This window comes from Dasypus novemcinctus, chromosome 8 (genome assembly GCF_030445035.2).
Source record: "Dasypus novemcinctus isolate mDasNov1 chromosome 8, mDasNov1.1.hap2, whole genome shotgun sequence".
Taxonomy (NCBI): Eukaryota; Metazoa; Chordata; class Mammalia; order Cingulata; family Dasypodidae; genus Dasypus; species Dasypus novemcinctus.
This window is the reverse complement of record NC_080680.1, coordinates 106,424,769-106,437,294: the sequence shown is the minus strand read 5'-3', so window position 1 is coordinate 106,437,294 and position 12,526 is coordinate 106,424,769.

The window sequence follows — 12,526 nt, the reverse complement described above, 5'->3', positions numbered from 1 at the left end:
ATGGTGGCTTCATAAAATGAATTGAGAAGTGTTCCTTCCTCTTCTACTTTCTGGAAAAGATTGTGTAGAATTGGTGTTAGTTCTTCTCTAAGACACAAGCGAAATTTTAAGCCTCTCTTTGAGACTCGAGGGCTAAAACAAGTCACATGGCTGTGCCCAAAGTCAATAGTCAGGGAAGGGAAAAAGAGGAAGAATTGCAAAGTCACCTGGTAAAGGTGGTAGGTTTTGGGAGGGGTGAAGAAATGAGCCGATGAGCCCATCGCCGCGGCCTTTGGAGCTGACCACTGGGGTGTATTCACTCCAGGCGCTCTGTGCACCCCTGGGCAGATGATTGCTGGGGACTTCCTGGAATCTATGCCTTGCCTGGGTGGATCCTCCTAGGAGGGACTTCTCGTGCTTCCTGTGCAATACAGGTGGACTCAATTCAAGCTCATTTTCACAAATGAAACTCCTAACCATGCAAACCATACAAGGCCTTCCTTTCAGAAAAACTTATCAGTGATCAAGTCGCCAGTCTTCAAGTTTCAAAGTAGCAGTTAATAAACTCAATTGATTCTCTCCTTTTCAACAATTTCACTCAACAGCCTTTCTTTGGGCAATTACTGTGTTGGCATCTGTGGGGCATTCCAAGAAGGCTAGACCCTGGCCCCCAAAGCCCTCGCCATGGCCCTGGCCCTGCCCGGCACTGCCCACCCCACACCGCTAGGCTCACTTCCTGCCACTTCCCCACCTGGTCATCTTCTCCTCGACCTTCAAGACTCAGCTCAGGGGTAGCACCTCCAGGAACCCTTGGAGAAGGGTCCCAAGTACAGGAGAGGGGTCCTTCCCTGGGTGGCCCCAGCACCCTGCTCAGGTAACTCAGTGCAGGAATTCCCTCTTTACCTGTCTGCTCTTCCCTTGGTTGGACCCCACGAGGGTCGCCAGGACTCAGCCCACAGCAGACCCTTGAAAACTGGTGTTCGTAGGCCTAAGTGGCTGTAGCAGTTTAATATTATTGATTAATTCCAAAAAGAAATATTGGATAATCCTTGTAATCTGATCTGTACCTGGGCATGGTTGAGTTATGATTAGGGCCCTTGGTGGGTGGGGACTCACAGATAAAAGGCATGGCAAAGGACAGAATGGAGGGTTTCTGAGGTTGGAGGTTAATGTTGAAGTCTTAAGCTGGAGTCCTGGGGAAAGAGACAGAGCCGTTCACCAGATAGTCTACAGCTGACCTTGTAGAGAGAGGCAAAGCCTAGAGAGCCTCATAGTCTACAGGTGATATTGTGGCGGAAACAGAGGAGCTGAGCCCAGAGGAACCCAGGAAGCCTGAACCCTCACAGACATCAGCAGCCATCTTGCTCCAACACATGAAAATAGACTTCGGTGAGGGAAGTAGCTTATGCTTTATGTCCTGGTATCTGTAAGCTCCTACCCCAAATAAATACCCTTTATAAGGCCCAGCAGATTTCTGGTATTTTGCATCAGCACTCCTGTGGCTGACTAATGCAGTGGCTGTGGACCGACCTCGGCTTTCAGAACCCACACGCTGACAGAGTCCACCTAATGGACCTCTGGTGAGCACCCTCCTTCCTGGGGCCTCTGCTGGAGCAGGGAACGGCGTGTCCTCAGGGCACCTGTCTCTGTCCTCACCGGCCCTTGGCCCCTCCCTCAGGGCTAGTGAGAAAGGCTGGGAGCAGGCCCTAGAAGTGAAGACAGCCACGGGACCTGCCCCCAGGCAGGGTCAGGAAAGCCTGGCCTGTGCTCCAGACCCTTCTCACCTCAGCCTGCGCGTCCCTCGTCCCTCGAAGGCGCTTCTTGTTCCACCAGATAGGTTTCCCACAGCCTCATCCCTTCATGCCTGTGCTGCTGCTCTTCTCGCCCCTGGAAAGCCTTTCCCTGGTCCTTCCTTGCCCATTCCAGCCTGTTCTAGGCCCTTCCTCCAGACCCACTGCAGACTGAGCTCCCCTCACCCCTGAACTTGTACAGCCCAAAGGTCTGTGCTACGGGGGGTGGGAGGGGGGGTCTGCCCCTCGGGGACCCAGAGCTCGCCTTGAAATGTCCAGGAAATGCTTGGTGGGTGTGAGTGTGGGCTCTTCAGTGAGGGTGATCTGGGAGCTGGCCTGGCTGGACTTGGCCCAGGGCAGTGGCGGGGAGAGTGCAAGCGGTTGCTGACCCCTGGAGGGAGATAAGCAGCTGCACCCTAGCACTCGGGGTGTGCTATTTTTAGCTACTGGTTCTCGAAGGCCTGGCCCGGTTGGGGACTGGAGGAGAACAATGAGCCATTGAGCCCAGGAGGACAGCGAGTGACCCAAGCTGGTGCTGGGGAGGCAGGGCTGGCTGCAGAAAGGTAGCTGCCTCCCCCCAGGCCAGTCGGCCGGAAAAGCTCCAGTCCCGAGCTCTTGGTCAGACTTCCTGCGGGGCCAGGTGCTGGGCCAGCTCAGCCAGTCGGGGTGTCCTTCCCCCCAGCAGCAGCAGCAGCACGGATATGGCCCTTTCTGTGGGCCAACCACTGACCGAGCGCTCGCAGGGCTGTCTCTTTTTTAGCTTTTGCAACAACCCAGCCAGGTGGAGGTTTACAGATGTGGAACCTGAGGCTCTGGCTCAGAGAGGGCTGTGACCTGCTCACACAGAGCATGAGAGGAGGAGCAGGGGGTCAAAGCCAGGTCCTGCCTATCTTCTTCCTCAGAGCAGGGCACTGCAGAGCCTCCTGATTCTAGCCTTCCCTGCTCAGGCCTCCCCGGAGAGCTGCCGTGTCCCCCTGAACGACCGTGGGCAAGTCACTTGCCCTCCCTGGTCTACACATCTGTAAAATGGGGGAGCCTTTCTCTCAGGGTTGTCGGTAGTTGAGGGAAAACGAGGGACAAGGGAGGAAGGGACTTCATAGAAGAGGGGGTTGGGTCTCCTTTCCTCCAGCGCCGGAGGATTTAAAGAGCCCATGGATTCGTGTTCTGTTCTTCCTAGAAGGTGTCCGTTGACTCTGGGGGCCTATTTATTTATTATTATTAATTTTTTTAGATTTATTTATTTTTATTCCCCTCCCCCCCCAGTTGTCTGCTCTCTGTGTCCATTCGCTGTGTGTTCTTCTGTGTCTGCTTGTAGTCTTGTCAGCAGCACCCGGAATCTGTGTCTCTTTTTGTTGTGTCATCTTGCTGTGTCAACTCTCTGTGTGTGCGGCGCCATTCCTGGGCAGGTTGCACTTTTCCCAATGGGTGGCTCTCCTTATGGGACACACTCCTTGCACGTGGGGCTCCCTTACGTGGGGGACACCCCTGCGTGGCACGGCATTCCTTGTGCACATCAGCACTGTGCATGGGCCAGCTCATTGCCCGGGTCAGGAGGCCCTGGGTTTGAACCGCAGACCTCCCGCGTGGTAGGCGGATGCTCTATCCATTGAGCCAAATCCTCTTCCCTCGGGAACTATTTAAAATGAGCACTCCCTGAGGTCAGAGTTGAACTCCCCTCCCCACCACCCCGAGCTGCTGAGAAATTTTCTGTGGCCAGGGATGGTTGACAAATTCCCAAGAATTGCCATGTCTGACTTTGGTTTTTTGTTTATTTATTTATTTTTTCAGGTCCTGGGGCTGGGGCTTGAACCTGGGACCTCATACCTGGTGTGCCCGCACTAAACCACTTGAGCGCCACCGGCTTCCGCCACGCTTGACTTTGAATGTCAAGTTGTTTGGTGCCCAGCATTGGAATTGCTCTCTGCCATCTCCTGAACGTCAGGAATTTCTGTTATCCAAATTAGCCCTGCCTCACAAGGTCTTGGAGATAAGGTAGAATGGGGCAGAGCAGGCCTCTGGGACATGGACTGGCAGCGGGTGCTGAGAGCGAGGGGCACTGGCAGGAGAAGGACTGTCCAAGGGGCTTCGGTTAGCTCCACTGAGATCTACAGGCATGGAGAGGGGTGGGGTAGGTCATGCCCGGGCCGGTGGGTGGGGACGGAGCTGTCACATCCAGAAGGGACAGCTTGCTAGTAGGATTTGGGGATGCTGGGCAGCTCCACCTGCATGGGCCTGGAGGGGGGGACATCCAAGCAGGCTTCCTGGAGGAGGTGAAGGCCGAAGCGGGTATGAAATGTTACTGAGAGGTTGCCAGAGGAGGGGCAATAGGCCGGGTGCCGCTGGAGGCTCCGGACGGCCCCTTGCTGGGTGGTCTCCGTGTGCCAGGCCTGAAGTGAGCTCTGCCCTGGGTAATGGAAGCGGGCGGGCCGAAGCCGGTGTGTGGGGTGAAAGGCAAAGAGCTGTGGGAGACAGCAAGGGGGTGCTGGCCAGACGGAGAGGGACCTCTCGACCTCACTAGAGAATCCAGACGTTATGCCTCCGAGGGGGAGCCAAGCAGGGTTCAACTGGGGAGAGGCAAGCAAGGCGACCCCGGGAGGGCAAGTCGTGTTTGACCAGGAGTCCCAGTGCCTGCAGAGGCCGGCACGGAGGGGGCGAGCGGGACCACCGAACACGGAGAGACGCAGCCCGAAGGTCGAGAGGCTGCTCCGGGGCTCGCAGAGGTACAGATGCCGGTGGCACCTTGATGAAAGGCCCTTCTCTTCCCGGAAGGGCCCGGTGATGGCTTTCCAAGAAGCGCTGCTTCTTTCTCCCCTGCAGCATCTCCTGGGGCAGGGGCCTTTGGACCAGTCAGTCCAGCTCAGGGCTTGTGGCAGTCCTGGGCAGCCGGGACTGGGAATGGGACACACCTCTGTTGAGCAGTTTTATCCCCTTTTTGCAGAAAAAGGACCCAGGCTCAGGGACGGAAGAGGATTTGCCCCAGGTCCCAGGGCTGGGAAGGCTTTGGGTCTGGGTCTTCTCACCCGAAAACCCCATCTCCCAAGAAGCTCCCCTTGGCCCCGGCTGGGCCGCCTCAGTTTCCAAGAAGCAGGACGGGGGCCTCTGGCAGCCCTTCCTGTCTGGGAATAGAGGGGGTAGGAGGGTGCCTGGCCTGGCTGAGCTGCCTGGGGAGGGGGGAGGGCTGGGCGGGGAAGCGCCCGCATACCTGCTTTACCCAGCACCTTCCACTGCCCCCAGACCCTGTTTCCCCCCCCCCCCCCCAGCTTGGATCCTGGGGCTGGGTCTCTGTAGACAAGGTGAAAGAAACCAGACACAAAGTACTACACAGTGTCTGATTCCGTTTATATAAAATGTAAATCTATATCAATTTATAAAGATAAAATTAGATTAGGGGTTATGCAGGGCTGGGGAAGGAATGCTTAAGCGTGTGGAGTTTTTCTTTTTAGAGTAATGATATTGTTCTTAAACGTATTTTTATTTTAAAGAAAAAAATTGTTCTAAATTTTTTGTGGTGATGAATGCACAACATTGTGATTATACTAAAAGCCGTTGATTATACACTTTGGGTAGATCTTAGGGTATAATAACACAGCTCAGTAAAACTGCTTAATACATAAATAATTCTGCAAGAATAGCCAGGAATAGCAGCTATGGACAGCAGGGGAAACAGAGAGATTGAAGGGTGAAGAATTTTCTAGTTAGTTTGTTTTTTATTAATTATTGAAATAATGAAAACGCTCTAATGATGACTGAGGTGATGAATGCACAACTATGTGATTGTACCAAATACCACTGATTATACACTTTGGATGAATTGTATGCTTTGTTACTATGTATCAATAAAATTGATTTGTTTAAAAAAAACCAAGAAAGCAGGGCAGTGATGCCCCTTGGTGGGTGGGCATGGGAGGTAACTCAGGCCCCTGAGGGCCAGCTCCGGGCACTGCCCCTAGGCTCTTCTTATACTCGCTGGGAGGGTTGGGGGCTTTGCGTGGCCACAGCATCGCCACCTCTGCTGGCTCTTTGGCACTGAAGGGCCTCACAGGCTCGTCCCAGCCTGGGGGGGGCGGAGGCAGGCTCTGGTTCCTGTTCTCGGCCCTTTGGTTTGGCCAGCTGTGGCTGTTTGTCTGGAGGATTTGGGGGATTTGAGCAGTGGATGTCACCAGAGGCAAAGTCAAGTTCATCAGGTCCTGACATCAGGGGCGGTGATCGGTGGGGCACCCGTTGGTAAAATGGGCCCTTTCCTTTCAGCAACATCTCCACCTTCCAGACAGTGCCCGGGTCTCATGGGTGCAGCCACCCTGGTGGGAACACTGCATGCCCCAGGCTCTGGGGTGCAGGGGTGGGGACCTCTGGCTAGACCCCATTTGGTTACTCCCGTGCAGCAGGACCTGGGGCCGCAGCTCCTCCACAGACCTTAATCCCACGTGAGGCTCCTCTCTCAGTCACGTGCGCCTGGGGTTGTGTGTGTGTGTGTTGCATTGTGTACGTATGTGTGTGATGCCATGTGTGTGTGTGTGTGGTGCTGTGTAAGTGTGTGAGTGCATCTGTCCTTGTGTGAGTGTGTTTGTGTGCAGGAGGGAGGCCGCCTCTCACTCCACCCTCTGAGCTCATGCACCGCTGTCCGCCTGCAGAGAAACTTCCCCCAGATGGGGGAGCAGATGGAAAATTGGAACAAGGCCTCATCTTGGGTCAGGAAAGAAAATATTCTTTCTCCCCCTTCTCTCTAAAAATATGCTCAGGCCCTTTTTTGAGCCTTGATGCAATAGAAACCAGCTGTGGCTCAGCACGGCGGCCCCACCGCCTTTGGCCAGGGAGAAGGAAAACAAAAACAGCCGTTGGAGGCGAACGGCGGTGTCCAGGCACTGGGCCCGGCCCCTCCGCCACCTCCGACCCAGAGTCGCGTACCCGATGGCCCCAAATGGTCCGTGTTTGTCCTGGTGTGGGCGCAGGCCACCAGGGGCCACTTAGTCCTTCCCCTTCTAACTCTCCTGAGGGTAGGAAGCGATGCCAAGAGGTGGGTGTGACTCGGGCTCTGCGCCCAGGTACCGCCCTATCAGACACAGAGTGAATGAGTCCTCAGGAAACCTCGAGGACAAAGGGGCCCTGTCTTGAGGGGAGCAGGGAGGCTTCCTGGAGCAGGTGGTGTTCAGGTGGGCCTCCAAGGGCAGGGCATTCCAGGAGGGGGGACCTGGAGATGGGGACAAGTGACTGGTGTGGAAGGCAAAGTGGGAGGGGTGGGAAGAGCAGCTTGGGGCGGTAGACCGGGCCCCTGGACACTGGGTGAGATGTGCATGAGGTGACGGGAGCCATGGGAGGTACAGCAGAAGCGACTTGTTCAGAGCGGGGCCGTTTGGAGGTCTCTGGGGGCGCCCCGTAGGGAGGGAGGCCTTCGGCTGGGTTTCCTGCTACCCCTGCCCCCTGCACGGCACGGGCCTCTCTGGAGGAGGGGTGGAGAGGTGCTGAGGGTTGGAGCCAGGAGATCCGGCTTCTCGTTCTCCTTCCACTGTCCTCGAATAGACCACTGTCCTTTCTGGGCCTTTCCTTTCCCACCTGCAGAGGGGGCCATGAGGTCTTTAATTTTCCCTGTAACCTCAGGGAAGGCTCATGGGCTGGCCAGATGATGCCCTGCTGGACCCCAGAGAGGGGAAGGGACTGCCCGGGGCCACCAGCATGCCAGCAGCCTGCGGGGCTGGGCACCCAGGCTTCGGGCTCCAGAGCTTTCCTGGAGTGGCTCTGAAACAGAGGCTGGTTTCTGGCCATGGCTCAGTCCCCAGAGAAATGTCCCTCCACCCTGCTTTTACCACAGGCACCATCAGGGAAAAGGCCTCCCCTCCTGGGTAAGGAGCTGCAAAGAGTGCCCAACAGGGACCCGCAGCCCGCAGGTCACCCCGCTCCTTTCCTCCGTAAGCAACCTTGTGAAGAAAGGGTACTACTTTTTTGTGCAGAAGATAAAATTGAGGCTCAGAGAGATGGCTCCACCTTCCCTACGACCTGCAGCTAATATCTGCCCTGGCTGATCTGCGGTGCACAGAGGCTGCTCTCCCCTGCCGCACCCCTGCTCCCTCCAATCAGACTGGAGCCGTGCAGGCAGGGACCCCGTCCTGTTCACACTGAATGTTGGTGGGATGGATGGATGACGTGGGGAGGAATGACAAGGCTGGGCCAGCGCCTCCTGGTGCAGGTGTCCCCTTTGATATCGTGTCTGTCCCTGTGGGCTAGCAAGGGAGGAGCTGCGACTTCCCCGGGCCCTGACTCTCTAAAGCCCTGCAACCCCAACCCTCCCCACACCCAGCTCGCCCCCCCAGCAAGGCGAGCGGCGGCCAGGGCAGACACTGAAAGGTAAATGAAGGTGACGGTCAGGCATCGTCTCAGCCCAGGAAGCCCAAGGACAGCCTGGGGGCCCGATGGGGCTGCCAAGGGCAGTGTGGGACCCGTGAAATCTTACTGGGGGCCCCGCAGTGGCAGCCCGGGCAGAAGTCCCTGGGTGGCCTGGGCTTGCGTCCGTCTACGCTGCCTTCTGGACACTCTCCCGCTTGCCCTTGTGCCCCCCAGGGCTTTCCAGAGCCTCTGGGGCCACGGCAGGTGCCTCCTGGCCTGGAGGTGGGCTTCTTGCAGCCTTGTCCCGCAGAGCCGGGCCCCTCCTGACCGCGGGTGAGTCCTGATGCTCCCCCTTCCCTCCCTGTGCAGCCCCTGCAGGGCACGGCAGCCCAGCGGCCTGCAGAAATACCAGCCCTCACCGTCAGGTCAGGACAATTTTCCGGACATTTTACTAGGCACTGACTGTCAGGATCTGGGCTATAGGCGTTGCCTTCCTTATTTCTTTTAATCCTCATGATAAACCAAGGAGTAGTTTATTAGGCAGATGCCTGACAAGACACACATGTCAAGGCGTTAACGCAGCGGCGTCCAAACGCATCTGTGCGTGGCGACTGCCTGGGGAGCATCAGAAACTCCTGGTGCCTGCGCGCCCCCCACGCGGAGGCTGGAGTTTAATTGGTCTGAGGCGAAGTCTGGGCTCGGGAATTTTTAAAAATCCCCAGGTGATTCCAACGTGCAGAGAAGTTTTGGGAAGCCGGCCCCACCCCCAGAGAGTCAACGGAAAGGAGTATTCGCCAAGGTGCACTGCAGGGTTAAAGGCCCTGGGAGGTGGTGGGGAAACCAGGAACTGGCAAAGCCAGAAGAGCTGACCACGCCAGGACCGAAGGGGCAGGAGGAGGGCAAAGGTGACTGACCAGAGCTGGCAGCGTGGCCCTGCTCGGAGGGGATCTGGGAAAATTCCCTGACCACTCTCTCTCCTCCTTCTGATCTCCTGCCGGGGTGAGCTCTGGGGTACAGAGCAGGGCAGGGAGGGGTAGGAATGAACGGGCAGGGTGGGGGCAAACAGAATAGCCAGCAAAGGAGGCACATGTGGCTCGCTCCATTTTATAGTGGAGGAAACTGAGGCTCAGGTTTGGCTCAGCTTGGACGTGGTGGGACCAAAATTTGGACCCTGGGCTAGATGGCCGCAGCCTGAGTACTCTAACCACTGGGAGACATTGCCTCCCACAGTGGGCAGCGCTGAGAGCAGCGAGGGCCCTGGGTGCCGCCCTCAGGCTTGGCCAAGGCTGATCAGCCTCCTTCCCCTTCGTTCCTCTTCCCTCTAGAGAGCAAAGGGGCTGAAAGAGCAGGGGAGGAGCGTCCCCTGCTGAGGACCACCAGCTCATCCAAGCTCTGCCCTGGTGTCGGACGCTGACCACGACTCAACCTTCTCTGCTCCTGGAGCCCCCAACTGCTAGAGCTGCAGGAGACTTCACAACTTCTCCTTGTCCAGAAGGAGAAACTGAGGCTGATGCTCCCCTCTGGGCCTAGAGCCCAGCCCTCCTGACTGCCTTGCCAGGGCTTCCTCCAGCTCAGCCGGAACCCACTCTGCTCATCAGAGAGGAAGGAGGCTGCCCCACAGATTTGGGTCCTTCTCCTCCATCCCTTAAGGCAGGTGCCCTGGGGCTGCTCTTTGCCAGCCTCCTAATGGTTTAGGACACTCTGCCAAACTCCTGACAGTGGAGCGGACTTATTCTTGGGACCAAGAAAGAAAGTGGGTTGGTGGGCAGGACACAGACCCAGCCCTCCAGGAAGAGAGGCTGTTTGCAAACACTTCGGTCGCACCACCGGGCAGGGCAGCCCCTTCCTCTCCTTCCTGCCGCCACCTTGGGGCTCCTGGCCTGGAAGATGTCCTTGTGTGCACCTGCAGCCCAGAGTTCCTTCGAGGATCCACCTGAAAGAACCCCGGGATCCTGGACTGCCCCGGTGGGAAGGGCTCCTAGCAACACTCAGGTCCAGCCTCTCGCGGTAGAGATGGGACAAGCCAAGGCCGGCGCAGTCGAGTGGCCTGTCCGGGGCTCTCCCGCCCTCCGTGAAGGTGCTGGCTGCCGGCACAAATGGTGTTTGGCAGGCTCGGGGCCCTTTTTTCCCTCCCCGGCTCCTGGAGCTTTGCTTGGCAACCGTCCACCTGCATTTTTGCAAAGTGCTGTCATCCTGCAGATAATGGTTTTTCCGTTCCTGGTGGAGCAGGAGTTCCAGATATTGCACTTTGGGGGAGGGGCTCAGCAGAGCTGATTGTTCACCCTCCAGGCAAGAGGGCTGGATCGGCCCTCCTCCACAAGGGCTGAAGTTCAGGGGCAGGGCCATTGTGTCAGCCTTCCTGGACAACCTGAGCCTAAAATGACCAAAACTGTGAGATCCCAGAAACCTCTTCCTTGTGCAGATGGGAGTCTGAGGCCCAGAGAGGGTGGTGCCTTGCCCAAGCTCCCACAGCATTTAAGGCAAAGCGTGGAATCACACCCATACTCCTAACATTCTGGGTCTCTTCTCCAGAGTTCAAGGTTTTTCAACCCTGGCACTATGAATATTTGAGGCAGGGCAATCCTTTGTTTTGGGGGGCTGTTCTGTGCACTGTAGGATGTTTGGCAGCATCCTGGCCTCTACCCACTAGATGCGAGTAGCAACTCCCCAATTGTGACAACTGAAAATGTTTCCAGGCATCCTCGGGGTGGCAGCGGGTGGGGGTGGCAGTGGGAGAATCAGTAGCAATCACGTATTCCATCATCCTCCATTTTTAGAAATTTCGGGGGGCCCTATTGGAGCAGCTGGGGAAAATCCCTTTTGTCTCCAGAGAGTACCCCTCTGTCCCCTACCCTTTTCGCCACTGCTGTAGGCAGGAGAAGGTTCTTGAGTTAGAAGCCCAACGAGTGCGTTACCCAACGATTCCCTCCGACTTGGGGACGTTAGGGCAGCCCTGGAGGGGCTGTGATGCCCCGCGGGAGCCAGCGTCCCTCCCCGTAAGGAACCCTGCTTCCTCTGACCACTTTTCCTGGAGCAAAACCGCCCATTTATTTTCTTGGGAAAATAAAAAATAAATGCTGGCTTTTGTAATCCCATTGCCAAGCCCATCTGGAAAAACCCGGCTCATGGAGTTTGGCGGCCGGACCTCTGAGCACTGTGCCTGGCAGGGCCGGAGCAGCGACGGGTGCTCGAGTATCAGCACAGGCGCAGCTGACATTTCCTTTCCTGTGACATGGCTCCTTGGAATGTTAACCTCAGGATGCAGTGTGGGCAGGCGGAATTTGGTGGAAAGGAGTCCAGCTCAGCTTCTGACTCACTCTGGGCCTCAGTTTCCCCACCTGTGAACTGGGGCGGGGGGGGGGGTCTACAGCAGCATTTCTCCACATGCGTCCCATAAACCACATGCTTCTGTGTCACCTGGGGAATGTGTTTAGGTACATGATCTTGATTCCTTTCCCAGACTTAATGGATCAGAATCGCTGAGGACCTGAAGCTTTTTTTATGAGCTTCGAAGTGATTTTTTTTTTTTTTTGGTACTTGGGTCGGGGATTGAACCCAGGACCTTGTATGTGGGATGCCAGCACTCAAATACTGAGCCACACTGGCTCCCCTGAGTTGGTTTTTTCGTTTGTTTGCTTGTTGTTTGTTTTTGTTTTTAGGAGGCATGGGAACCGAACCCGGGACCTCCCATATGGGAAGCAGGCGCTCAACCACTTGAGCTGCATCTGCTCCCTCCAAGTGTTTTTTTTTTTTGAGATTTATTTGATGTACCCCCTTCTTGTTTGCATTTGCTGTATCTGTTGTATGCTGGTCTTCTTTTTTCAGGAGGCAGCAGGAACCAAACCTGGGACCTCTGATGTTGGAGGGAGGTGCCTAATCATTTGACCACCTCTGTTCCCTTCCCTCCAAGTGATTTTCATGCACATAATTTTTGAGGTGCACTGCCGCCAGAGGACCCTGAATTTCCTCCCTAGGCCTCCAGTTTGAACACATATAGATCTGTGGGGTATCATTACCCACCCACCCCCGTAATGAAGTTTGAGGGTCTCATCAGGAATGAGGGAGAAAATTATGTCATGGGCTGAGATTGGGCATTGCTCCTGAAAATTATCTGCCTTCAAGCTCTTGGCAGGGTCCCTGAGGACCTCGATCCAACTGAAGTCATTGTTTTAACTTTATTCCTGCATCGATGAAATTCTAACTGCTAGTTACAGTGTTTGGTTTCAAAATTGTGCCATTTATTATTTTTATTGGATTGGCTTGCAAACCCTTGTATAGTCATACACTATTTATATTGCATTATTCCACAAAAATGCATTTTCCAGGCAAAACCTAGCCCTTCTGCTAAAAACTTAAATCACTTTTTTAAAAAAGGAAGCCTTTCACAATGTTACCTATTTACACCATCTTAAAAGGGAACAGGGTGGGAAGTGGATGTG